The 27,468-nt window shown below is 55.3% G+C and overlaps 1 protein-coding gene across 5 annotated transcripts in view; it reads left to right on the forward strand.

Moving 5' to 3' along the window:
• The first annotated feature begins 7,724 nt into the window (after positions 1–7,724).
• Positions 7,725–27,468, forward strand: part of ZBTB46 (zinc finger and BTB domain containing 46) — a 90,299-nt gene continuing 70,555 nt past the window's right edge. The window contains exon 1 of one of the 5 annotated variants that reach the window (XM_008010661.3): positions 7,725–7,827. The gene's annotated coding sequence lies outside the window, so the exon portion shown is untranslated. Of the gene's footprint in view, positions 7,828–8,541; positions 8,710–8,994; positions 9,108–9,146; positions 9,249–20,286; positions 26,831–27,468 lie in introns of those variants that run through there. The other 4 variants (XM_073005121.1, XM_008010653.3, XM_073005135.1 and 1 more) reach the window with 4 other exon arrangements.

Below are 27,468 nucleotides of genomic sequence, written 5' to 3' on the forward strand. Positions count from 1 at the left end.
CGCCTCCCGGGTTCACACCATTCTCCTGCCTCAGCCTCCCGAGTAGCTGGGACTACAGGCGCCTGCCACCTTGCCTGGCTAATTTTTGTATTTTTTAGTAGAGACGGAGTTTCACCATGTTGGCCAGGCTGATCTCAAACTCCTGACCTCATGATCTGCCGGCCTCAGCCTCCCAAAGTGCTGGGATTACAGGCGTGACCCACTGCACTGGGCCAACCCAGGTTTTTAAAGGGAGAACAGAAAAGGAAAAAAAAGGGGTGTGGGGAAGTAACGAAGGGGTAACCCAAGAGGTGCTGGAGAAAAATGGGAAATCACAGAAGGGCTGAGTGGAAAATGTGGAAAGTGGTTTTAGCTGTGGAAAGTTTGCATTGGGACTGTGTTTGCACTTTGCATTTTGGCAGCATTTTGTCATCTTGAGCAAACATGCAACCCAGAGCTGGAATCACCTTTAGGGATGAGGCTCCCGCAGGCCAACGCCAGGCTGAACTTTGTGGAAGTCTCTCAGCACAGTGTTCTGTCTCCTCTGCAACGTGAGGGTTCACAGTTCGCAACACACAGGTTCACACGAATGTGGGGACCAACCTTCCTTCCTCACGGGGCGCACCCGGACTCAGCCTGGAGGTTCTGTGGTCCCCGTGGCCTGTGTGTGCTTCCAAGCTGGGCAGAACCAGGAGCACCCTGAACTCCTGAATTCTGCAACCAAAAATGAGCATCTTGGCTGAGATAGGCCTGGAGAGGCTGCTTAACTCCCAATGCCAGGGCCAAAAGAAGGTGGTTTTCTTTGACTGTTTGGTTTTGTATTCTTTTCCTTTTAAAAAAATAAACTTTATTTTGGAATAATTTTAGATTTCAGAAAGTAGGCGACATAGTGCAGGAGGGGTGCGGTGGCTCATGCCCGTCACCCCGGCACTCTGGGAGACCGAGGTGGCTCACGCCCGTCACCCCAGCACTGTGGGAGACTGAGGTGGCTCACGCCCGTCACCTCGGCACTCTGGGAGACCAAGGTGGGTGGATCACTTGAGGTCAGGAGTTTGAGACCAGCCTGGCTAACATGGTGAAACTTTGTGTCTACTAAAAATAAAAAAATTGGCCAGGCACATAGTCTCACGCCTGTAATCCCAGCACTTTGGGAGGCCAAGGCGGGTGGATCATGAGGTCAGGAGTTCAGGACCAGCATGGCCAAGATGGTGAAACCTCGTCTCTACTAAAAATACAAAAATGAGCTGGCCATGGTGGTGGGCACCTGTAATCCCAGCTACTCAGGAGGCTGAAGCAGGAGAATTGCTTGAACCCAGGAGGTGGAGGTTGCAGTGAGCCGAGATCATGCCACTGCACTCCAGCCTGAGTGACAGAGCAAGACTCCGTCTAAATAAATAAATAAATAAAATTAACTGGACATGGTGGCGGGCACCTGTAATCCCAGACGCTCAGGAAGCTGAGGCAGGAGAATCACTTGAACCCGGGAGGTGGAGGTTGCAGTGAGTTGAGATTGCACCGCTGCACTCCAGCCTGGACAATAGAACGTGTGACACTGCAAAACAGAGAGAGTCCTATGCACCCATCACGAAACCTCTGTCTTCCTGGTGTCGCCATCCTGTGTTGCTGGGTGCTTTAGGAAGCCCACATTGGGATCTGTTGATCTCCACCGCAGAGCGGATTTTATTCGAAGTCTACCAGTCCTGCCATCGATGGCCTTCTTCGGCTCCAGGGCCTCATCGGGTGCCACAATGCTTAGAGCTGTCCCATCTCCTCAGGCTCTCCTGTCTGACAGTTTCTCAGATTTCCTTGTTCTTGGTGACCTTTGAGGATCACTGACAAGGTGTTTTTGTAGAAAGTCCCTCAGTTTGTGTCCAGGCATGGTGACTCATGCCTGTAATCCCAGTACTTCAAGAGGCTGAGGCGGGCAGATCACTTGAGGTCAGGAGTTCAAAACCGGCCTGGCCAACATGGTCTGGTTACTAAAAATCCATTTCTACTAAAAATACGAAAAATAGCCAGGTGTGGTGGCAGGTGCCTGTAATCCCAGTTACTCAGGAGGCTGAGGCAGGAGAATCGCTTGAACCCAAGAGGTGGATGTTGCAGTGAGCCGAGATCTTGCCACTACACTCCAGCCTGCGCGACAGAGCAAGACTCTGTCTCAAAAACAAAAACAAGTACAACAAAAGCAAGCCCCTCAGTTTGGGTTGTCTCATGCACTTTCTCAGGAGTAGACTGAGGTTTTGAGTTTAGGAAGAATTTCACAGAGGTGAGGTGCTCTTCGCGTCACATCTTATCAGAGCTGCGGGACGTCCGCACGATTGCTTGGCGACGGTCACCTGGTCACCTGGCCAAAGTGGTGCCTGCCAGTCGTCTCCTCGGCTGAGTTCCTCTTTGCCTGTCTTGACTCTGCTCTTTGGAAAGGAGTCCCTAGACCCAGTCCTCACTCCTGGTGTGTGCATAGGGATAATCTCTGCTCCCGGAACCTACAGGTATTACTTGGATTTCTTTTGTGGGGCAGGTTGGTATATTTCTTGAACGTAATTGTTCTTATTTTTTATATCAGCACATGCCCCAGCTTGGGGTCATAAGCCAGCACGGCATGGTTCTGCTGTTCTCTTCCCTGGGGCCCCCGTGCCCGTGGACCTGGCCTTCCTTGCCCCTGTTGTCCCCACCATGGCTCCATGGGCCTGGCCTTCCTTGCCCCTGTTGTCCCCACCATGGCTCCATGGGCCTGGCCCTCCTGCCCCGTGTCGTCCCCGCCATGGCCAGGAACTCAGCTTGCCTTTTCCTGCTCTGCCCCAGCACCAGCCACGTCCCCAAGGGGCCCGTCCCCAGTTCCTTTTTATCTCAGAAGAGCTCGTTTATGAATTTGCTGACCTGTCACCGACTCCCCACTCCTGCAATACAAGGGGTTTTGTCTGGCTCTCCAGACCTAGCACGTCCTGGCGTGCGACAGGTTCCATGGATCTGTGAATGCTGCCCTACGAGTGAGTGAGTGAGTGAACGAGGCTGAGGCAACAGGCTGGCCTTGTGCAGGGCTGGGGCCTCTGCATATCCACCAAGGGAACCCCAGAAGACCCCCTCTGGTGGGAGGGGAGGGGCCACAGCCACCTCCCTTCTCTCTCCTTCCCAGGCCCCAGCACCGGAGGTGGGCCAGGTGACCCTGGGAGAGTCCTTCCCCTCCCTGTTCCCCAAGTAGGAAGATTCCCAGCACACCATAGGTGCTCAGCAAACACGTCCGTCTTTCCCTACCTCCAGGGCCAGCCCGACTGATAGGCTGACATGGCCCCCTGTGCCTGCCCCACTGTCCCATCCTGGAAGGCGGACTACCCAGTAGCAGCTCCTGGAGGGGACACCAGGGAGAGCCAGGTGTCCATTTCACCTGCTGTGGCTATCTGCAGAGCCATCACCCGCCTCTGCAACGCGAGCCCTCAGAGGCCGGGGGCCCTTGGGGAGCAGCTGTGTCCCTTCAGCTGGGACTGAGGCCCCAGCCCCCATCACCTCCTGGTGCTGACCGGCCGATCCAGAGCCTGGGATGGAATTACAGCCCCAGGTCTGACCCGCAAGGGCAGCAGTGCCTCCCCTAGGCCTGGCGAGCCAACTTGCGGGCACCTGCTGTGTTTGAGGGATTTGAGGGATAGGGTCTCACAGGCTGGGGGATATGGGGGATCTCATGTTGGAGGTGAGGATCAGGGACCACCGGGATGAATGCAGAAAGAAAGCTCCAAGGAGGGAAGGGGCCGCAAGGCCAGGGCTGGGACTGAGAAGCCACATGTTGGAACCTAAAGGGACTCAGGCCGGCCCCACGTGCCAGGTGGTGAAGCAAGAGTCCAGGCTGGCCTGGGACAGCTGAGGCCTGGGAGCTGACTCCACCCCGAGCTGTGCAGGGCTGGTGGGGAGGGGCCAGTTCCCCCCGATATGGCTGGGAGGACCCTCTCGGGGTCTGTAGTCAGGCCAAGCTGTTCACAGACCCTCTGAGGGAAAGCCCAGCTCTGCCCTGCAGCTCCCAGGGCCTGCTCGGGCTGTACTCTGGCGGTCTTTCCACCCCTGTGCTGGGCCTGGCGTGGCCCCTGGCACTGAGGATGGGCTGCCCTGCCCTCTCGCCTTCCCCTGTTCGGCCTGTGCTCTCCCTGCCCCTTGCCTTCTGTCTGCTAGGGCCTGGCCCCATCGCCTGCTCTGCCTTTCTGTGCTGACGCCTCAGGTCTCAGACCTTCAGTGCCTCCCCAACCCCATCCCATCCCACCAGGCACACGGCAGGTGTGGCCTGGCCTCTGTCCCGAGGGAAGGTCTGGAATGCAGATCCCTGGTGTGGTGGCCTGGAGTGGTGGTAGGAGCCAGGGCTCAGGAAGGAAGGGGGCTGGCAGTTGGCAGCAGCATTTTGGAAGGACGATTGGGGGTGAGCAGGCGCTTGGAATGGAGACCGGTCGACAGTTGGCTGTGGCAGCTGGAGCGGCAGTTGGGGCTTGGCAGGGGCACAGGCCCGGAGGACAGTTGGGGTGGGGCAGCCGTGGGGTTGGCAGGTAGCCCCTGGCCCCAGAGCAGCTCTGGAGGGTGGTCTCGGGGAGGCCTGGGTGGGAGGGCAGGGCCCGCTGGCACTGGGCCTGGCCAAGCCAAGCCTGAGAGGAGACCCACCTCCAACCAGCCTTGACCAGGCCACCTCCCCCAGCCCGTGGGTGGGGCTCTGCTGCGCCCACGGCCAGCCTCCAGTCCACCCGCAGGACCCAGGATGACGTGCGGTGGGCAGCTCCCTGGACAGCCCCAGCATCCTCAGGCGGGCGGCGGGCCTCTGTCCCCGCCCTGCCCTCTGCCTCTCCCTCTGTCTGGGCTCCCAGCAGAGGCCTGGAGAGGGCAGGGACAGGTTCTGGGCAGTTCCCTGGGAGGGGGCAGGACTCCCAGGGCTGTTGCCATGGGGACGACTGAGTAACATCACTGGCTGGTGAATAAACAGGCAGGTTCCCTGACCAGTGACTGAGACAAAGACAACCATAGAAATCCCAGCTGGGGGTGGACAAGGAAATGCCTCCTTGGGAGAAGAGGGGGTGGCGGTAAAGGCCCTGGTGAGGTTGGGGAGCTGCTTGGGGGCACCCAGACAGGAAGGGGTGTCTGTTGCTCCGGGAGACACAGACAGGAAGGGGTGTCTGTTGCTCGGGGGGACACAGACAGGAAGGGGTGTCTGTTGCTCGGGGGGACATAGACAGGAAGGGGTATCTGTTCCTCCTCAGCAATTTTCTTTCCCAAAGCTCCTCCCAGGTCATCCTTCCTGAGGATGAGAGGCAGGTCCCCACTCTCTTGGTGGGTCAGAGCACCTGGAATGGGGCTTGTTCCCTCCCAGACCCCCGGCCCCTAGAAGCCACACAGTGAGGGTGGAGGGCAGGTGGCCGGCTGGCAGGGTAAGTGGTGCAGGGAGTCTGTGAACACAGGTCTGCGGAGAGGCCATAGCACGAGGCTGTGCCAGGACCCTCCGGGGGCCCTGCCAGCCAGATGGCTCTCCATTTGTGTCTCTGGTTGATTTGTTCCAGGGGTTTGCGGGGGGCATGTCCCTTAGCAGGTACATCTGTGGGGCTGCCCAGCCTCTGCACCTTGCCCTGAGCCCCCCATCCTCCAGAACTCCTGGTCTGCTGCTGCTCATCCCTCATAGGCCTCAGGGTCCCTTGGACAGGCTCCCGACATGCTCACCCAGACAGCTGGGGGTGACTTTCAGGAATGACCACCTCATGCAGCGTGGACAAGTGTGCCCTACAGAGACCTGACCATTTGTTCACCTGTCTTGTTCACCCACTTGGCGAGGTCAGGGACTATGTCCAGCTCATCATGTCACCCTCAGAGACCCCACCCTCGGGACCCTCCCAGACACCCATGTGTTGGCCTCCCAGCCCTGATCCCAACACTGCTGAGGCCATACTTCACACCCTCTGTTCCCAGAGCTGCCTCCCAGCCGGCCGCCAGGCAGCAGATCCCTCCTTGCGTCTGTGGACCCCAGGCCTGGCATGCATCACCTGCACAAGTGTCCCGCGTCCTGGGAAGAGAGGCGGCACTGCGGCCCAGCGTGGCATCCCCGTCTCATGTCTAATCCCAGCAGCAGCTCAGCAGATGCTGGGCTCCAACAAACCTGAGGTTTCTGGGGCCACGGGGCCAGCATGCCAATCGGAGCAGACACATCCGGTGGCTATAGGAGCCCAACTACTCCACCCTCCTCCTTCTATCAGTTCGGCTGAGAGGCCGCAGTTGCTGCTGCTGGTTTTTGTTCGTTTGTTTTTCTTTTAGATAGTAACAGGGTTTATTAGCTCTCGGAATAACAGTCTGCAGGTAGGGTGGGCTTTAGGCAGGACTTAACCAGGATGCTGTCTCTGAGACTGGTCTTGGTTCTTCCTTTGTGACATACTGGCTTCATCTCCGGGCTGCTTGACCTTCCATTGGTTCTTGGAGCAGAAGTCAGGAGTCTCTCTGTCCCCAGTCACTGGCAGGGTTGCTGACGGGGTAGGAGGAGTGGGACTCCCAGGTGAGAGGGGGCCCAGAGCCTCATCTGCCCGGCTCATTCTAGAACTCAGAAAGTTTCTACCAAGACAGGCAGCCCTAACCTGGCAGGTGGGGTTGGCCTTGGTCGTGGTGAGATCAAGGCTTGGTTCTTAAGGGCAGGCCTACTAAGCAATAACTGAGTGTCACTGTGTGTTCCACCAGGCAGCTGCTGCTGCTCTCCATCCCTGCATGGACAACGGATATGGCAAGCCATTAACACTGCTCTCCTTGGAGGCCGTCTAGGGAGGTCCAGACATCTTGGGAGAGACTCATGGGCAGGCTCTGCGGGAGGCCCCTGGGGCAGGCATCAGGGCTCTGGTCCTCCTTACTTTGGCTGGGTGAGCTCTCCTGTCTCCCCAGGCCTCCTTTCCTCCATGGGGTACAACTGGGCTCTGGGTGGGCAGGTGGGGGCTGCTGCAAGCAGTGCCCTCTGTTCCCTCCAAAGGGGAGGCATGTGACCTGCCAGACCCTCCTGGAAGCTGCCTCTTCTCAGGTTGGTGTGCTCAGCCCCCACCTCCCGAAGCTCCGTGACGCTGGGCCTGCTGTTTCAGACCAGAGCAGGCGGTGCCACCGAGAGGGTGTTGCGCGAGGTAGGCCGGGGACGAGGCTTCCTGGGCCGCAGGGCCATCCCGGCGACCTTGGCGAGGGGATGGGAAGGGGTTGTCCGCACAGCCATTTCCAGGCGCCCGCGACGGCAGTTAAGGGAGTGTCCCAGGCGTCGGTCCCAGCAGCCAGACCTCGCTCGCCTTTGCTCACTCACGGAGAGCCCTCAGCCGCCTCCCACCGCCGCTCCTGAATGCGTCTCACACATCCTGATTTGAAAGCATCCATAGGGCCGCCGCCTCCCACCTCCCGAGGAATCCGCCGCACTGGGCCCGCAGGGAGGCAGGCTGGACGGCCCGGGCGCCTCCCCATTGGTTGGCCCGGTCGGGCTCGACTCCCTCGCGCGGCTGCCGGCCACAGGCTCACCTCCCTTCCCGCCGCCGCGCCCGGGGAGAGGAAGCGAGGTGGCCTTTACCCCCGCGCAGGCCGGCCAGGAATGCGGGGCCGCGCTTCCCACTCCACCCGCCCGAGGGCTGAGGACGCGGAGGCGAGAAGCGACGCACAGGGTTCGGGCGCCCAGTGGTGGAGACGCGTCCCGGGCCGCTCGGGTCGGGGCTGCACACGGGGCTGGGGCGAGGCCCGGGCCGCTGGTTCCCTTCCCCTCCCGGAGCCCTTCGTCCCCGTGAGGCAGACGACACGACGGGAGGGACCCACGCGCTGCCGCCGGTGTCCCTAGTCAGCCAAAAGCGAGCCCCACTGGCGGGCACCCCCACGAGGCCCGTGCCCGAGGTGCGCTGATCTCCCGGTGCGCCGAGGCCCCCGAGGTTGGGCGCGCGCGGTGCCCAGGACCTTCCGGACCCCGGGCAGCCTTCCTTGGGGGCGCCTTTTCCGCACCGCAAGCGGCCCGCGGAGATGCCCGGCTGGGCTGGGGGAGTCGCCAAGTTTGCGAGACGCGCGCAGCGCAACGGTGCGTCGGGCGCGGGGACGGCCCGTGACCCGGGCACCCGCGCGCCCCCGAGGAACCTGCGCGTGGGCAGGGCCCGGTGCGCGGCCTGGGAAGGGATTGGGTGCCCACGCCGGGGTCGCCGCTCCCGTGGGGTGGTTTCCAGGCTGCTCCGCGCCCGCGGGGCAAGGGCGCAGCCCGGACCAGGGGGACCCCCGCGCCGCGCCGCCCCAGCCCCCAGCCAGCCCAGGGGAGGGGGCTTCCCACAATGCCCAGCGAGCTCCAGCCCGCACTTCCGCTGTCCGGCCGCCCGCGAGGGGGAGAACGGACCCCCGGCGCGGCCCCCTGCGACCCCGCGGCGCGGCGCCCAGGGCCGAGCGAGGGGCGGGGCCGGCGGCCGGGCCGGCGTGGGCGGGGCCCGGGGCGGTGGCCGCGGCCGGGGCGCGGCGCGGGCCAATCAGCGGCGGCCGGGCGCGCGCCGGGGGGCGGGGTCAGGGTCCGCGGGCGGGGCGCGCGCGCGCGGGCGGCGGGGGCCGCGGGGTTGGAGCGGGCGCGGGGGCGCGCGCCGGCCTGACGGACCGACGGACGGACTGACGGACCGAGCAGCCCCGGCGAGCGCGCAGCTCGGACCCGCCCGGACGCAGCGCCCGCCCGGCGGCGGCGGCGATCACCGGCGCCGGCCCGGCGGCCGCGGCGCCCGCCCTCGCCCGCGCCCCATGGGGTCACAGGTAAGCGGCGCCGGCTCATTGTCCGCGCGGCCGGGCGGGCGCATCGCGGCGGGGGCCGGGCGGGGAGCCGGGAGCAGGGAGCCGGGGCTGCTGCGAGCCCGGGCGCGCCCCCGCCGCCGGCCGCCCCGCCACGCCCCGCCCCGCGGGGGCGCCCTCCCGGGGCCATCGGCGCGCCCGGCTGCGGCGCGGGCTCCGGGGGCGGCGGCGGAGACCCCGGCCCGGCCCCCGCGGGTGCCCCCCAGGCTGGCGGCGCGGGGCGGGGCGCGCGGGGGCGGCGCGGGTTCCTCGCGGGGCTGCGCGCGGAGGCGGCGGGGCTGCCCCGGCCCCTCGGCCCCGGGCACCTCCCGCTCCCGCCGCGCTCCCTCCCCGGCACCTCCAAGAGGGGAATTTTCCAGCTGGTAATTTCTGCTGCGTCAACGCCTGGCCCCGAGGCAGCCCGGGGGCGTCCTGGCGCCCCCCGCCCGCGCCCCCAGCCGGCGCAGCCCAGCCGCACCCGGAGCCGCCCGCGCCGAGTTTGCCAAGAGTCGGAACTGCGGGAGGTGGGCGCGGGCGGGTCCCGGCGTCCTGGGGCCGGGGGTCATTGTCTCCCCGGACGCCGGGCGCCGGCCTGGTCTCCATGTTAATCGCCGGCCGAACCGGGGCGCAGGGGCCTCGGGGCGGGGCGGCGAGGGGCGCGGAGGGCGCGGGGCGCGCGGGGCGGACGGGGCGCGCGGAGGGAGCGGGGTCCGCAGCGAGCCGCGTCTTTGTTTCTCTGTAAATAGACATGTCAGTTTCGCGGGGGAGCGCGAGCCGGTGTCTGACAACTCAATCCCGAAGGCAAACGGGGAATTCTCTGCGCCAGAGGGAGGGCTCCGGCTAGTTGGGGTTCCCCTGGCCCCACTGACAGACACTGTTCGTAGGTTTAACGAAGCGCACACAATAGGGCTGGACCGAGGAGCCAGGGTACAGACCAGATGGGGCGAAGAACAGATATTTTCTGACAGCGAAGAAATATAAACAAAAGAAAGTTTGACTGAGATTCGCAGCGAATTTCCTCTCGCTTTCCGTGCTGCAATCTCAGCGATGCATTTGGAGTGGATTAAGGTGGCAAGACTGTGATCAGCATTGTTTAAAGAAATGCTAATTAGAAACGTGTTTAGCGCACGGCCTGGGCGCAGACACCTGTGCGCCGCGAACTCACGGGCATTTTAATTGTATCGATTGTAGAATCTTTCTTATTGGCTCTATTATCAGAGCTAACTTCCCGTTTGGGTAACAGACTGGATACATCTCTGCTGCTGGCACTCACGCTGCCTCTGCAAGGCACTATTTCACTTCACTCTACAAGAGTGGAAAATAGTTTGTTCATCAAAAGGAAATGTATAGAATGGTTTTTTCACATGAATAATGAAGCAAGCCACAGTATTTATCAGAGTAGAACCTTTCTGCTCGGTGCGTTTTACGTCTTTCCAACTGACACCTTTGGGCACCTCAGCCTGGTTACTACTGCAGAAAGGACTGAGGAGTGGGGGGAGTACTTGGGCGCAAGTTACTGCAAATTCAGATGGGAACTTACACACCGTGCCCCCCAAAAATCTAGACATCTTCAACTCTGTAACTGAAGGAAGAGGGCTGGGGAGTTACTGTCGGATTTCTCCTTGGCCAGGGGGGTCGGGGGGGTGGAATGCACTCACTTTGCGGTGTTCAGAAATCCAAAATTCCACCTTGCCTTCAGGCCAGCCTGGGGACAAGCATTTAATTAAGCCTCTCACTGACAGCATTATCCTGAACGTGAGAGTTTCTTTTTGCTTAGATGAGGCGATGGTTTAGCTGTTTCGTGTGAAGATGAGTCGTACTGTGCTCAGACCTGAGTTCCACTCCTGTTTCCGATGTTAGGGTTGGGTGGACTGTTACCTAAGGGCCCCCAGGTCAGTTCCACCAGGGCCAGGCTGACCCAGTGCCCTGCACTCTCCGTCCCTTCCCAGCCCCTGGTGGTCAGAGAGGTCAGGAGGTAAACACTGTGAACGGTGAAACTGCTCCAAGGATTTAGAGAAAATGCTGTGGAGGGTACACAGTTATTGTCAGATGTATTTACAAACACTGAATTAAATTTTAGCAGAGTGAACTTTCCAACACTGCCCTGACGTGGGGTTTTTAAATTAAGGGAAATTGGGCCACTCTGTCCCTGTGGCCTGTGTTTCTGGGACAGCGGTGCAGCTCCAGTGCTGTGTTCTCCATCAGAGGTCTTAGCCTGGCCTCTCAGAGCCCAGGAGACCCACTTCGTGCATGGTGCCTAGACGGCATCACAGCCCAAGAACTGGAACTAGTTCCTCCCATTGCCGTGACTGGTGCCCAGGTGCCTGCTCCAGTGCTGAGTTAAAGTGAGAGGAAAGGTCTGGAAGCCATTGCCCCTTCCCATCCCCACACCCAGTGTTGCGGTGTCTGCCATGGGGACTTCATGTTCTTGCCCAAGTATCATTCTTGTAAAAATTCAGGCTGCTGCTTCTCCCTGGACTTTGCGGATTTCACCTGGAAGTCTCATGAGTGACCTTGAGTGATGGCTGATACTTACCTCCACTGGTTTTTCTAGCAGATTAAAAAAAAAAAAAAAAAATGATCCTTTGAATCTGTCCCCTCCCCTGGGGGAAAAATTCATCTTGTTGCTGCTAAGTTTGCTTGAATGGCCTGACTCCTAAGAATAAATGTTTGATTAAAAATCTCTATTAAGGCCACAGACTTATTCAGGGCTTTGAGATGCGGCTGCCTTATCCTGACTATGGTCCTCCTGCCCTCTGCCATGGCTCCGGCATGGCTGTGAACTTTTGCAGTGCTGGGGTCTTAGGCCATGGGGTCTGTGGGAGGGATTTTCCTGCTTTTCTGCTGTTATCACTTAAACACTTTGAGTGCCTCACACAGACAGACCCAGGCGTGGTGTTCTGGTTTGCTGGTGATGACAAAGGGCTCCAGTGGTGTTGTTTATAAATGGAAAAGAGAAAGGATGTTTTTTAACTAAAAGTGGTTCTGAGGCTGGACGTGGTGGCTCACGCCTGTAATCCCAGTGCTTTGGGAGGCTGAGGCGGGCGGGTCGCTTGAGGCCAGGAGTTTGAGGCCGTAGTGAACTATGATTGTGCCACTGGACTCCAGCCTGGGCAACAGAGCAAGACCTTGTCTCTAAAACAATAAAATTAAGTAATAAAAAAACAAATAAACATTGTCCTGTTAAAACATAAAAACAAGTGAAACCAGTGAAATTTGACCTAAGTATGATTTATGCAAAGTTTTCTGTTGAACAGTTGAATAGTTCTGTTGCATAGTTGAGTATCAGCAGTGTCATTTTACTCTAATTTACAATTTGAAATTATTAAATGCTTCTAAACATCTGGATTAAAAATTTGCTACCACAGGCTGGGTGCGGTGGCTTATGCCTGTAATCCCAGCACTTCGGGAGGCCGAGGCGGGCGGATCACGAGGTCTGGAGATCGAGACCATCCTGGCTAACATGATGAAACCCCGTCTCTACTAAAAAAGTACAAAAATTAGCTGGGCGTGGTGGTGGGCGCCTGTAGTCCCAGCTACTTGGGAGGCTGAGGCAGGAGAATGGTGCGAACCCAGGAGGTGGAGCTTGTAGTGAGCTGAGATTGCACCACTACACTCCAGCCTGGGCGACAGAGCAAGACTCCGTCTAAAAAAAAAAAAAAAAAAAATTGTTACCATAGGTATTTTAGAATAGAAAGTTGAGAAATAGTGTATTTTTCTTTTTTTTTTTTTTTTTTGAGACGGAGTCTTGCTCTGTTGCCCGGGCTGGAGTGCAGTGGCCGGATCTCAGCTCACTGCAAGCTCCGCCTCCCAGGTTTACGCCATTCTCCTGCCTCAGCCTCCCGTGTAGCTGGGACTACAGGCGCCCGCCACCTCGCCCAGCTAATTTTTGTATTTTTAGTAGAGACGGGGTTTCACCGTGTTAGCCAGGATGGTCTCGATCTCCTGACCTCGTGATCCGCCCGTCTCGGCCTCCCAAAGTGCTGGGATTACAGGCGTGAGCCACCGCGCCCGGCCTGGGGTTTCGTTTTCATGACAGCTCTTTGGTGTTACTGAGGACCTTCCATGGACCAGACTTTGGGCCAGGTTGGTAACCAAGTTCCCACAGAGGTGGGTTGAGGGCACACAGAAACCACTGATGTGGCCCAGTGTGGTGGCAGAGGCTGGTAAGAAACGGCCCAAGGCTGGGAGGAGGGTGCCTAGACTGCTGTGGGGAGTGGCACCGGAGCCCAAAGGTGGCTCGAGGGAAGGGGGTCCACTTGGAGATCCGCCCCCATGGTTCCAGAGCTGGCAGCCGTGCAGTCCTGGTAGAGTGAGTCATATTCCAACCCCTGCTTCTCGGAGAGCGGATTGCTGGCCAGAGGGCAGGGCCACCGTAGGAGGCAGCTTTTGGGAGCTGGTCAGCTGTGGGGGTAGGCATGAGGAGCGGTTGAGTTTCACGTTGTACCTTCTGAAGACTTGGTTCAGCACACACAATGCCTTCCCAAGGACACTCGCTGTCTTTTTGGAAAAGTCACCCCTGAAGTTTTTTTTTTTTTTTCTTTTTTTGAGATGGGAGTCTTGCTGTGTTGCCCGGGCTGGAGTGCAGTGGTGCGATCTCGGCTCATTGCAACCTCCGCCTCCTGGGTTCACGCCATTCTCCTGCCTCAGCCTCTCAAGTAGCTGGGACTACAGCCGCCAGCCACCATGCCCGGCTAACTTTTTGTATTTTTTTTTAGTAGAGATGGGGTTTCACCGTGTTAGCCAGGATGGTCTCTATCTCCTGACCTTGTGATCTGCCTGCCTCAGCCTCCCAACGTGCTGGGATTACAGGTGTGAGCCACCGCGCCCGGCGGAAGCATTTCTTCTTTGGCCCTGTATTGCCCGCCCACGTGTCGCCCTCGGGCTCCTCTTGGTTTCTCTTTGAGCATCTCTGACTTACTAGCGCCTCAGTCCTTCTCAGTTTCCCCCAAAATGGAAAAGAGCCACATATGTGTGTGAACAATCAGTTTCGAAAAATGTTTTCATTTTTCTGAAAGTCGGGCAGCATTGCTACTTGCGTGTGACATACAGATACTTTTTTGTTTGTAAAACATTTTCGTTTATAAAAATGCATCACATCGTCTCTTCCTTCCAAACACTCTGAAGAAAATGAAGAAAATGAAGCCTCTTGCACAGAAAGTCTTCCCGTACTCTGGCATATTGCTGCACACGAGGCCTGTGTAGGTGCTCCTCTGTGGAGATGTGGAGAAGGGCACCACTGTGCCTTGGGCTATGTGCAGAGGGTTTAGGAACTCCAGGTGTTGACAGTTGTCTTTGGGAGAGGTGGACACACCTGGCCCACGTGGCCCATGTTACTCTGGGCAAGCCTTCTTAGTGTGGGTCACCTGCCGGACGGACGGAGGCTTTGCATATCTGCTGGGGCATGGGGAGCAAAACTATGGCTCTGAATTGGGCAGAAGAAGAACTCGGCCCAGGCTAAGCGTTACCTGTCTGCAGTGTTGATTCACTGCTTTCCTAACTGACTTCCCTGAGAGAATCCCACAAAAAGTCACAGAGATTAATTAGGAGCTTCTGAGTTATGAAGAAACTCGAAGGCCTGGTTGTTGATTTCTGGGTTGTAGAGGGGCACATCCAGACACACAGGCTTTCTAGAAACATACTCACAATCCACTCAGTGGCCATAGCCAGCTGCTTGGCAGAGGCTGAGAAGTGGAGCAAGGCCGTTCTGGTTGGAGGAACAGCGAGTGCAGGGACAGAACCAGAAAACAGAATTGTTGACACAAAGCACCCAGGGCTGTTTGTGCAGAGTGGGGACAACTGGCCCTGGGAAGGGGGGCAGGGAGGCGTTCAATGGTAGTGAGATGGTGGGTGGGAGGAAGGGTTTTTTTGTTTGTTTGTTTTTGTTTTTGGAGATGGAGTCTTGTTCTGTCCCCCAGGCTGGAGTACAGTGACGAGATCTCGGCTCACTGCAACCTCCGCCTCCCAGGTTCAAGAGAATCTCCTGCCTCAGCCTCCCTAGAAGCTGGGATTATGGGCACCTGCCACCATGCCCTGCTAATTTTTGTATTTTTAGTAGAGACGGGTTTCATCATGTTGGCCAGGCTGGTCTTGCCTGACCTCAAGTGATCCCCCTGTCTCAGCCTCCCACAGTGCCGGGATTACAAGTGTGAGCCACTGCACCCAGCCAGGAGGGTGAGATGGGGGTGCAGTGATGGGAAGATGGGGGAGAGGGGGTTGGATGATAGTGAGATGGGGGTGCAGCGATTGAAACATCACCTCTTGGAGCACCCAGAAGAACGGGGTGGGGGAAGGTGGTAAGTGTTCCTTGGCCACATGAAATTTTGAGTGGGATTAGAACCACTGAGTTGTCCCACAGACCCTGAGCTCAGGGAAAAGGGCATGATTCAGGGCCTGTGTGGCAACCACCAAGTAAGTTTATCTGACACTTGCTAAATGAGCTTTAAAGACAATATGGTCTGTAGTCTTTCTTGTCTCGATGTGGCCCTAGTTGAAAAAAGTGGGTGTTCTCTTTCCATCCCATTTAAATTACTGAATCTGGTGAATGGCAATATCCTTTTATTTGGCAAGTTCAAAGCCAGCTTAGGCATTTTCGAAAGAAATAAGAGATTATTCGGCTCTGTTAGGGGCGGAGAACACATTGGCTGAAGAAGGCACTTGTTTGTCCAGGTCCAGCCCCATTTCTTCCTCCTCCGATTTCAGGGTGGAATCTGCAGACCCACAATACTCAGGATCTCCCATGCTTCAGGGAGACAGGCCTGGTTCAGTTGCAGATCAGAGGCACTCAACCTCTAAGGTGGTCCTGATGCTTAGGTGGGACATGTCTGCTTGTTACCCATTCAAAGAAACAGAGCACTTTGGCTTGTGACCCTGCTCTGAGCCTCTGGTCTCTAAAGAAGCCTTGAGTTGGCCTGGTGCAGTGGCTGAGCCTGTGATCCCAACACCACGGTGACTCAACCTGTCATCCCAGCACCGTAGTGGCTCACGCCTGTCATCCCAACACTGCGGTGACTCATGCCTGTCATCCCAACACTGCGGTGGCTCATGCCTGTCATCCCAGCACTCAGGGAGGCTGAGGCGGGAGGATCACGAGGTCAAGAGTTCGAGACCATCCTGGCTAGTATAGCGAAACCCTGTCTCTACTAAAAATACAAAAAGTCAGCTGGGCATGGTGGTGGGTGCCTGTAGTCCTAGCTACCTGGGAGGCTGAGGCAGGAGAATGGCGTGAATCTGGGAGGCGGAGCTTGCAGTGAGCCGAAATCACACCACTGCACTCCAGCCTGGGCGACAGAGCAAGACTCTCTTAAAAAAAAAAAAAGAAGTCTTGAGTCGCCTACAGCCTTCTCTCCGCACTCAAAATCTCCACTTCTCAAATGTAATCTGGTCATTTACGTTAGTCCTGTGGGGAGCCCATTCCACGGTTTACATCTCCTTTTACAAACAGAAAATGGAGCAGTCCCAGATCACACACACACACACACATGCACACATGTGGTTCCTAGAGGACAAAGGTCAGGATAGGAACCAGGACAGAGGAAAAGGAACTGGAAGACAGCACAATGAGAAAACTTGTTCTGGGAAGTGTGTGGTCAGGGATGCAGTGTGATGTGACAGTGGATATTGTCTTTTTTTCTGGTCTGAATTTAATTTTTTTTTTTTTTGAGAAGGGGTCTCACTTTGTTACCCAGGCTGGAATGCAGTGGCACAATCATGGCTCACTGTAGCCTTGACCTGGGCTCAAACGATCCTGCCACCTCTGCCTCCTGAGTACCTGGGACTACAAGCACGCACCACCACACCTGGCTAATATTTTAATTTTATTTTTGTTTCAGTTTTTTTTTTTTTTTTTTTTTTTTGAGACAGGGTCTCACTCTTGTCGCTCAGGCTGGAGTGCAGTGGCGTGATCTCAGCTCACTGCAACCTCTGCTTCCTGGGTTCAAGTGATTCTTGTGCCTCAGCCTCCTGAGTAGCTAGGATTATAGGTGTGTGCCACCACACTCTGCTAATTTTTGTATTTTTTTTAGTAGAGACCAGGTTTTGCCATGTTGCCCACTCTGGTCTTGAACTCCTAAGCGCAAGTGCACCCCCATCTGCTCACCTCGAATCCCCAAAGTACCGGGATGACAGGCGTGAGCCACTGTGCCTGGCCTTTTGTTCCCATTTTTATTTTTATTTCACTTACTTATTTTTTGAGATGGAGCCTCTGTCGCTCAGGCTGGAGTGCAGTGGTGCAGTCTCGACTCACTGCAACTTTCTCTCGGGTTCAAGTGATTTTCTTGCTGCCTCAGCCTCCGGAGTAACTGGGATCACAGGTGCACGCCACCACACCCAGCTGATTTTTTTTTGTAAGTTTTAGTAGAGACGGGGTTTGTCCATGTTGCCTACGCTGGTCTTGAATAGTAGAGATGGGTTTGTCCATGTTGCCCAGGCTGGTCTTGAACTCCTGAGCTTAAATGGTCCACCTGCCTCGGCCCAAAGTGCTGGGGTGACAGGCATGTGCCACTGCGCCCAACCTTTTGTTTCCATTTTAAAAACATGTTTTGTACTGACAGGGTCTCACTGTGTTGCCCAGGCTGGTCTCAAACTCCTGGGCTCAAGCATTCATCGTGCCTCACCCTCCCAAAGTGCTGGGATGATAGGTGTGAGCCATAGCACGCCTGGCCCGTGGTCTGGAATTCCGAGACTCATCGTAGGCTCCACTTGCACTCTCTTGTGTTTTTGTGCTCACCGCGTTGGCCGTGTCCCGCGCTCGCCGTGTGGTCGGTGCTGTTCCTGTTTCTCCTAACAGCAGCCGTTCACTGATGGTGCATCTTCCTGTGGACATGTCTTCAAACTCAAGCGTGGGAGGGTGAGGAAGCTGTCAGTCTGGTGTAGGACTGAGCCCAGCCTTGGCCAATCACAGAACCTGTTGTACTGAAATGGAACAGGCCTCCTGTGCTCCTCTGTCGGGGCCTAGAGCCCCTCAGTCCCAGGGCTGGGTTTTGCATGCGTGTACACGTGTCAGCTATAGGGAGAGCACCCCAGGCTTTTCTCACGGGGGGCCCGTGTCACACACAGAAGTGCCCATATCCCCCATGGGTGTGCTGCTGGGTTAATTCAGGGCGCTTGAACTCAGGAAGGCTGGACATGTGCCCCGTCATTTATTCCCGGTTCTCCCAGCCACCTCCAGTCCTCTGACACTGTGAGTGCAGCTTTGCTGGCTGGCGTTGCAAGTGTGTTTCGGATTTTCTGCCTGTTTCGGGAGTGTATCAGTTCCGCTTGATCAGGGCTGTGTTCATGTTTCTAAAATGTTAACGGTAAGAACTCACTATTGAGTAAAAGCACAGATGGTAATTTTTCCTGCAAAAAGCTTCTTAGATAGAGGAAGTTAAAGGTGTAAGTTCTCGCAGTGTGCTGAGTGACTGGCTGGGTTTTCCTGGTGAGTAAGTGCTTGGGGCAGGCTGTGGGACAGCCTTGTGCTCTGAGAATTGTTAGTGATATCACAAAGGTTTTTATTTCTGAAGGGAAACTAAGGGAGTCAGGATATTTAAAACTGCCTCGGTGCTTCCTAAACAGTGGCTGTTGTTTTTGTGCAAAGTGAATGAAACATTTCAGGTTAATGTCACTCTGTACTTCAAGTATTTCTGTTTAGCATCACATTATTAAAAGCGAGTCTGGCCCAGGCATGGTGGCTCACTGCAATCCCAGCACTTTGGGAGGCCGAGGCGGGTAGATCACCTGAGGTCAGGAGTTCGAGACTAGCCTGGCCAACATGGTGAAACCCCATTTCTACTAAAAATACAAAAAAAACCCCCAAAAATTAGCTGGGTGTGGTGGCACACACCTGTAATCCCAGCTACTTAGGAGGCTGAGGCAGGAGAATCACTTGAACTTGGGAGGCGGAGGTTGCAGTGAGCCGAGATCACGCCATTGCACTCCAGCCTGGGCAACAAGAGGGAAACTCCGTTTCAGAAAAAAAAAAAAGAAAAAAGCAGGTGGATCATTTGAGCCCAGGAGTTTAAGGCCATCCTGGGCAACACAGCAAGACCTTCTCTAAAATGAAAAATAATAATAGTAATATAACGGCCAGGCACAGTGACTCAGGCCTGTAATCCCAGCACTTTGGGAGGCCGAGGTGGGTGGATCACCTGAGGTCAGGAGTTTGAGACCAGCTTGGCCAACATAGTGAAGCCCCATCTCTACTTAAAAAATAATAATAATAATAAAAGGCCAGGCACAGTGGCTCACGCCTGTAATACTTAGGGAGGCTGAGGTGGATCACGAGGTCAAGAGATTGAGATCATCCTGGCCAACATGGTGAAACCCATCTCTACTAAAAATACAAAAATTAGCTGGGCGTGGTGGTGCGTGCCTGTAATCACAGCTATTTGGCAGGCTGAGGCAGGAGAATATCTTGAACCTGGGAGACGGAGGCTGCAGTAAGCCAAGATCGCGCCATTGCACTCCAGCCTGGGGAACAAGAGCAAAACTCCATCTAAAAAAAAAAAAAAATTAGCCATGCATGGTGGCAGACACCTGTAGTCCCAGCTATTTGGGAGGCTCAGGCAGCAGGCAGGAGAATCGCTTGAACCGGGGAAGCAGAGGTTGCAGTGAGCCGAGATCATGCCATGGCACTCCAGCCTGGGCAACAGTGTGAGGCTCCATCTAAAAAAATAATAGGCCGGGCGCAGTGGCTCACACCTGTAATCCCAGCACTTTGGGAGGCCCAGGTGGGCAGATCACCTGAGGTCGGGAGTTCGAGATCAGCCTGACCAACATGGCAAACCCTGTCTCTACCAAAAATACAAAATTAGCCGGGCATGGTGGTGCATGCGTGTAATCCATCTACTAGGGAGGCTGAGGCAGGAGAATCGCTTGAACCCAGGAGGCAGAGATTGTGTGAGCCGAGATTGCACCACTGCACTCCAGCTTGGGCAACAAGAGCGAAACTCTGTCTCGAATAATAATAATAATAATATACTTCTTAAAAAGCATGCCTGTTTATGTTGGCCAGGCGCGGTGTCTCATACCTGTAATCCTAGCACTTTGGTAGGCTGAGGAAGGCAGATCACGAAGTCAGGAGATTGAGACTATCCTGGCTAACACAGTGAAACTCCGTCTGTACTAAAAATACAAAAAAAAAAAAAAAAAAAATTAGCTGGGTGTGGTGGCAGGTGTCTGTAGTCCCAGCTACTCAGGAGGCTGAGGTGGGAGAGTGGCGTGAACCTGGCAGGCAGAGCTTGCAGTGAGCCAAGATTGCACCACTGCACTCCAGCTCTGGGCACTCCATCTCAAAAAAAAAAAAAAAGAAAAAAAGGCCGGGCGCGGTGGCTCATGCCTGTAATCCCAGCACTTTGGGAAGCTGAGACAGGCGGATCACGAGGTCAGGAGATCGAGACCATCCTGGCTAACACGGTGAAACCCTGTCTCTACTAAAAATACAAAAAATTAGCCGGATGTGGTGGTGGGCGCCTGTAGTCCCAGCTACTCAGGAGGCTGAGGCAGGAGAATGGCGTGAACCCAGGAGGCAGAGCTTGCAGTGAGCCAAGATCGCACCACTGCACTCCAGCCTGGGTGACAGAGGGAGACTCCGTCTCAAAGGAAAAAAAAAGTGTGCCTATTTACTATTTTTCTGACTTTTGCTTTCTTTTCTTGGTTATACGTTATACATTGGTAACATCATACATTGGGAGTTTGCATGTTTTTGCTTGAGGAAATGGTTATGTTTCGTTACCTATGGTGATATATGGAAACACATCTATAGTATTTTATTGCTTTTAGTTTGTATGTAGACTTGTTCTTTAACTTCAGAGTCTTTTGAAGAACATTTCAGAAATCATTAGCAGACACCCTCTGCTGGATGGTGAAATGCGTGTCCCAAGACTGACAAAGTGGCTGTCAGTGCTCCGAGTGTCCCAGTTGCTTTTCTTACTTGTTGGCTGAGTGAGGCAGGGAGTTACGAGGTGGCACTCACTCTGATACCCCATTTAGTTAAAGCCATTTTCATGGCTGCTCACTGGATGTCACCAGAGGTTGCAGTAACATTCAGGGAGGCCAAGAAGTGGTCTTTTTAATCCGTTTGCCTCTGGTCTGGCCCCTGGGGCACTGTTGCTGTTTCTGCTTTCTTCAGTGTGGAAACTGCCAGAGACCTTGGGAGAAGGGAGGGTAGAAGGTCCCATCATCTGTGGGACCCTGTGTCTGTGTAAGGCCCTGTCGAGGGCCCATGGCAGAGCCCTCACAGGAAGCAGAGTTGTGATCATGTACGCCTCCAGGTGAGCCTGAGACTCAGGGTCAGGAAGGGTGAGAGTGAGACACACACCTGCACCCTGGCGAGGGCTGGCTCATCTTCCTCGGGATGCGCTTCGGGGGGAGCAAAGCCGGCAGGCAGCATCCATTAGCGTCTCGGGTGCTCTCTCTGTTTGCTTTGTATTGATAACAACCTCACTTTTTACTTCACCTGATTTTTGCCTTGTCTTAAGAAGGAAGTGTATCCAGGAAGTCATGAGTTGGTGTCTTAGTGATGCTCTGCTCTTTCTCTTTCTCTTAATCTTTCTCTTTCTCTCTTCTCTTTCTCTTTCTCTCTTTCTCTTTTGAGACAGTCTTGCTCTGTCGCCCAGGCTGGAGTGCAGTGGCGCGATCTCGGCTCACTGCAACCACCGTCTCCCGGGTTCAAGCGATTCTCCTGCTTCAGCCTCTTGAGTAGCTGGGATTACAGGCGCACGTCACCATGCCCAGCCAATTTTTGTATTCTGTAGTTGTGACGGGGTTTCACCATGTTGGTTAGGCTGGTCTTGAACTCCTGACCTCGTGATCCGCCTGCCTCGGCCTCCCAAAGTGCAGGGATTATAGGCTTGAGCCACAATGCCCGGCCTTCTTTTTTTTTTTTTCTTTGAGATGGAGTTTCGCTCTTTCACCCAGGCTGGAGTGCAGTGGCGCAATCTCAGCTCACTGCAACCTCTGCCTTCCAGTTTTAAGCGATTTTCCTGCCTCAGCCTCCCCAGTAGCTGGGATTACAGGTGTCCGCCACCACGCCTGGCTAATTTTTGTAGTTTGTTTTTAAATAGAGACGGGGTTTCACCATGTTGACCCAGCCTGGTCTCGAACTCCTGACCTTGTGATCTGCCCACCTCGGCGTTCTGAAGTGCTGGGATGACAGGCATGAGCCGCTGTGCCTGGCCAGTGATGCTTTTCTTGACACGCTGATGTGAACACGTAACTATCAGGAGAGAAAGTAAGTGCCCAGGCGTTGGCCGGAGCTGTGGCTGCTGTCACTGTAGAACATGCCATGGGGGTCTGGGCTGGTCTGGCCCACCCTCCCTCTGCAGAGCTGCCTGCGGGGCAGCCCTGCACTGCTCTCCTCCTTACGAAGACCCAGGGTTGGCCCTCCTTATGCAGCCCAGCTGGAGGGGACCGTGGCTTGGATGCAGGGCTACACCGAGGGCTTCTGGGCTTTGCATCTGGTTTCCGGGTGGCTTTGCCACGTGCTGTCCAGCAGGACTGTGGGAAGGGCGTGCCTCACCTGGCAGGGGCAGTGTGGATGGTGCCAGTTGCTCTCACCCCAGCACCCTTGTGCAGCTCTACAAAGGGCCCCTTGCACTGCACCTCAAAACTACAGACTCAAAAGGCAGAGGCCCTGGCAGATGGGACCATGTGAATCCTGGGCAAAGACCCCCAGTGCCACCACTCAGAGCATGGTGCCATGCAGTCTCTGTTGGTGAGCTTGCTGTTTGGGCGAATTCCTGGGGCTATGTCACACAGGACCATGGCCTGAGTGGCTGAAAACGGTAGAGCCATATTCCAACACATGGCTGGAGGCTGACGCCCAGCATCGGGGTGTGGACGGGGCCACCCTTCCTCCCAAGGCTCCAGGGCAAGGTCCTCCCGCCTCTTCAGCTGCAGGCATTGACCACAGTCCCTGGTGCCTCTTGGCTTGTAGACGCCTCGCTCCAGCCTCTACCTCTGTCTTCACACAGTCTCCCCTGTGGGTGTCCAGGTTTCCTCTTCTTTCTTGTCCTTCTTCTTCTATTTATTTATTTATTTATTTGAGACAGAGTGTTTCACTCTGCCGCCCAGGCTGGAGTGTAGTGGCACCATCTCAGCTCACTGCGGCCTCCACCTCCCAGGTTTAAGCGATTCTCCCACCTCAGCCTTCCAAGTAGCTGGGATTACAGACGTACGCTACCACGCCTGACTAATTTTTGTATTTTTGGTAGATACAGGGTTTCACCATGTTGCCCAGGCTGGTCTCGAACTCCTGACCTCAGGTGATCTGACTGCCTCAGCCTCCCGAAGAGCTGGGATTACAAGCCTGAGCCACCGTGCCCAGCCTCTTGTTCTTTTTCTTTTTTTTTGAGACAGGATCTCACTCTGTGGGCCAGGCTGGAGTACAGTGGAACAAGCACGGCTCACTGTAGCCTCCTTTTCCCAGACTCAAGGATCCTCCCACCTCAGCCTCCCAAGTAGGTGGGACTACAAGCATGTACCATCACGCCTGGCTAACTTTTTAACTTTTTGTAAGAGATAGGGTCTCCCTATGTGGCCCGTGCTGGGCTCAAGTGATCCTCCTGCCTCTGCCTCCCCAAGAGCTGGGATTACAGGTGTGAGCCACTACATCTGGCCTTTTCCTTTCCTTTCCTTTTTTTTTTTTTTGGGATCGAGTTTCGCTCTTGTTGCCCAGGCTGGAGTGCAGTGGTGCAATCTTGGCTCAACGCAACCTCCGCCTCCCAGGTTCAAGTGATTCTCCTGCCTCAGTAGCTGGGTTTACAGGCATGTGCCACCACGCCCGGCTAATTTTGCATTTTCAGTAGAGACGGGGTTTCTCCATGTTGGTCAGGTTGGTCTTGAACTCCTGACCTCAGATGATCTGCCTGCCTCGACCTTCCAAAGTGCTGGGATTATAGGCATGAGCCACCGCGCCCAGCCTGGCCTTTTCCTTTTCTTTTAAGGAATCCGGTCCTATTGAGGGAGGGCCCGCCCTAATCCACTATGACCTCATCTTAATCTCATTATATTTGCAAAGACCCTATTTCCAGTAAGGTCACATTTGCAGGTTTAGGACTTCAGCAGACACATTTCAGCCCTTAACAGCACCAGAGCTTGGGCTTTCTTGATGCGTCTTCCACACATACTTCTCTACAGCGGCTTCTCCACGCAGCAGCAGCTGCCGCCTCTCGTGGCCACTGTGTCCTTGACGCTGCTATTATTTACAGCAGAGGTGGCAAGTAACCAGCATCACCAAAATGTTGACGAATGCATTCAGCCAGTGTGCACGAAGCCCTAGGCCTATGGCAGGTCGGGTTCCTGCCCTGGGTACACAGCAGCTTATGGAGTCCTTGCTTTGCTGGGTTATGCAGACGGGGGAGATGCTTTGAGTGTCTTGGGTTATGTGAGCCTTCCAGCCTGTGAGGAGAGACACGGGGGTGGGAGGGAGTCATTTTGGGGAGAGCAGAGTTGGAGCCAAGAGGGGCAGCTGAGTTATCGTGGCTGCTTGGGCCTCCCCATCCAAAGCAGGACTCGGGCCCTCCTCTGCGCACCCCTTTTGCCTTGCTCATTGGACCTGCACCCACTGCACCTGCACCCACTGCACCTGCACCCACTACACCCACTGCACCTGCACCCACTGTACCTGCATCCACTGCACCTGTGCTCACTGCCTCCACTGTACCCACTGCACCTGCACCCACAGTAACCACTGCACCTGTGCCCACTGCACCTGCGCCCACTGCACCTGCACCCACCTGCACCTGTGCCCACTGCACCTGCACCCCCTGCACCTGCGCCCACTGAATCTACTGCACCTGCACTCGTGCCCACTGCACCTGTGCCTCCAGCTCTGACTTGGGCTCTCGGACTTTTGTGTCTTCTCAGCAGCTGGTGAGATCTGTGGCCCCTTTTCAGAATAGCGTGTTTTGTTTGTTTTGAGACAGGATCTTGCTCTGTCATCCAGGCTGGAGTGTAGTGGCTCGATCTCAGCTCACTGCAGCCTTGACGTCCTGGGCTCAAGCGATCCTCCTGCCTCAGCTTCCTGAGTAGCTGGGACCCCAGGCATGTGAGACCATGACCAGCTCACAAGAGCATTTTTAGTGCATCCAGTAAGATTCCTGGAAAATGAAGGGTAGCAACTACTGAAATATCATTGCTAAAATTCAGGAAAGTTTGGTTTGTGAGGTAGTAACATGTGGACTCTTAATTTAGCACATAACATTGTGAATGGTACGTCTGATATCCTAATTCCGAAGTAGGATGAGTGTCAAGAGCATTGTAAGTTGCCTGCGGTGGCCATGGTGCAATGTGGACATGGCTGTGTTTGTGGCTTGTCACCCACAGTCAGACTCCTGAGGCCCGGGCTTGCTGCACTCCTCTGGGAGGTCACCCCCAAATGAGGACCCTTGCCTGGGGGTGGGAGGAGGCAGGCTCCGCTTGTATAGGCAGGTCTTGGGCCTCCTGTTGAGGGACGGGGCTGCCTGTGGGTTTCCAGATGAGATTCTCTTTCACCCCATTTGCATCGCTGGATTATATAGTTTCTCAGTTTTGTAAAAGTTTTATTATTATTTTAAAACCTAATTATATTTTTAAAAACTTATAAACTTATTTTGGAACTTTTCAAACACACACAAAATTAGAGAGAACGTCCACATCGCCTGGCTGCGGGAACCCCCAGTTCTCTGCTCTTGTCTTACTCATATCTCCCACTCTCTCCCACTGTTTTTTCTTTTTTCTTTCTTTTTCTTTTTTTTTTTTTGAGACGGATTCTCGCTCTGTCGCCTAGGCTGGAGTGCAGTGGTGTGATCTCGGCTCACTGCAAGCTCTGCCTCCTGGGTTCATGCCATTCTCCTGCCTCAGCCTCCCCAGTAGTTGGGACTACAGGCGCCCGCCGCCACACCCGGCTAATTTTTTTGTATTTTTAGTAGAGATGGGGTTTCACGGTGTTAGCCAGGATGGTCTTGATCTTCTGACCCCGTGATCCACCTGTCTCGGCCTCCCAAAGTGCTGGGATTACAGGTGTGGGCCACCGTGCCCGGCCCTTCCCACTGTTTTTTCTCTCAAGTATTTTAAAGCAAATCTCAGTTTTACCCTCAAGGGCTTCATTGTGTGTGGCTCACACGCAGCTGGGCACCCCACAACACTTCCTCAGCGTCACGATGCTGGGCTGGGCTCAGTGTTCTTGACTGTGGCCTGCACATTTTCACTGTGGCTTTACTTGAATCAGAGTTGGGATGAGGGCCACGCACTGCACATGGGTGCTGATGTCCCTGAAATTGCATTTCTTCTCTTGGTTTCATGCTCCTTATTTGTGGAAGGATCGGTTGTTGGTTCTGTGACATTTCCTAGCTGAAGGTCTGCGGTTGTTGGTTCTGTGATGTTTCCTAGCTGAAGGTCTGCGGTTGTTGGTTCTGTGACGTTTCCTAGCTGAAGGTCTGCGGTTGTTGGTTCTGTGACGTTTCCTAGCTGATGGTCTGACTGGGTGCATCCTCGTGACCTTGAACTCGTGCCTGAGCCGACAGTAGAACCAGGTAGAGGCGGGAGGGCTGGGACTCACCTGCGCAGGTCATTGACTGGGGAGCAGCTACTCTGGTGTGGAGCCATAATGCTTACATTGGAATTTCCAATTTAATGTATTTTATTTATCTATTTATTTATTCTGTATTTTGAGATGGAGTCTCGCTCTGTCACCAGGCTGGAATATAGTGGCACAGTGTTGGGTCACTACAACCTCTGCCTTCCGGGTTCAAGTGATTCTTCTGCCTCAGCCTCCCGAATAGCAGGGATTACAGGCTCCCGCCACCACACCCGGCTAATTTTTGTATTTTTAGTAGAGAGGGGGTTTCACCATGTTGGCCAGGCTGGTCTCGAACTCCTGACTTCAGGTGATCCACCCGCCTTGGCCTCCCAAAGTGCTGGGATTACAGGTGTAAGCCCACCATGCCTGTCCCCAACTTAATGTATTTTAAAACACGGATTGTTTCATATTTTTGTGCCTTTTTTTTTTTTTTAGATGGGAGTCTCACTCTGTCACCAGGCTGGAGTATAGTGGAGTATAGTGACGCGATCTCGGCTCACTGCAACTTCCGCCTTCCGCGTTCAAGCAATTCTCCTGCTTTAGCCTTCCGAGTAGCTGGCACTACAGGTGCGCGCCATCACCCGGCTAATATTTTTTGTATTTTTAGTAAAGACGGGGTTTCACCACATTGGTCGGGATGGTCTCAATCTCTTGACCTCATGATCCGCCCGCCTCAGCCTCTCAAAGTATTGGGATTACATAGCTGTGAGCCACCACGCCCAGCTGTGTTTTTGTTTTGTTTTGTTTTTTGTTTTGAGATGGAGTCTGGCTCTGTCACCAGGCTGGAGCGCAGTGGCGTGGTCTTGACTCACTGCAACCTCCGCCTCCCAGGTTCACGCCATTCTCCCGCCTTCCAAGTAGTTGGGACTGCAGGCGCCCGCCACCATGCCCGGCTAATTTTTTGTATTTCTTTTACTAGGGACGGGGTTTCAACATGTTGGCCAGGCTGGTCTCGAACTCCTGACCTCGTGATTCGCCCGCCTCCACCTCCCAAAGCACTGGGATTACAGGCATGCACCACCACGCCCGGCTAATTTTTTGTATTTTAGTAGAGATGGGGTTTCACCATGTTGGCCAGGCTGGTTTCAAACTCCTGACCTCGTGATTCTCCCGCCTCCACCTCCCAAATCGATGGGACTACAGGCGCCTGCCACCACGCCCGGCTAATTTTTTGTATTTTTAGTAGGGGCGGGGTTTCACCGTGT

This window comes from Chlorocebus sabaeus, chromosome 2 (genome assembly GCF_047675955.1).
Source record: "Chlorocebus sabaeus isolate Y175 chromosome 2, mChlSab1.0.hap1, whole genome shotgun sequence".
Taxonomy (NCBI): Eukaryota; Metazoa; Chordata; class Mammalia; order Primates; family Cercopithecidae; genus Chlorocebus; species Chlorocebus sabaeus.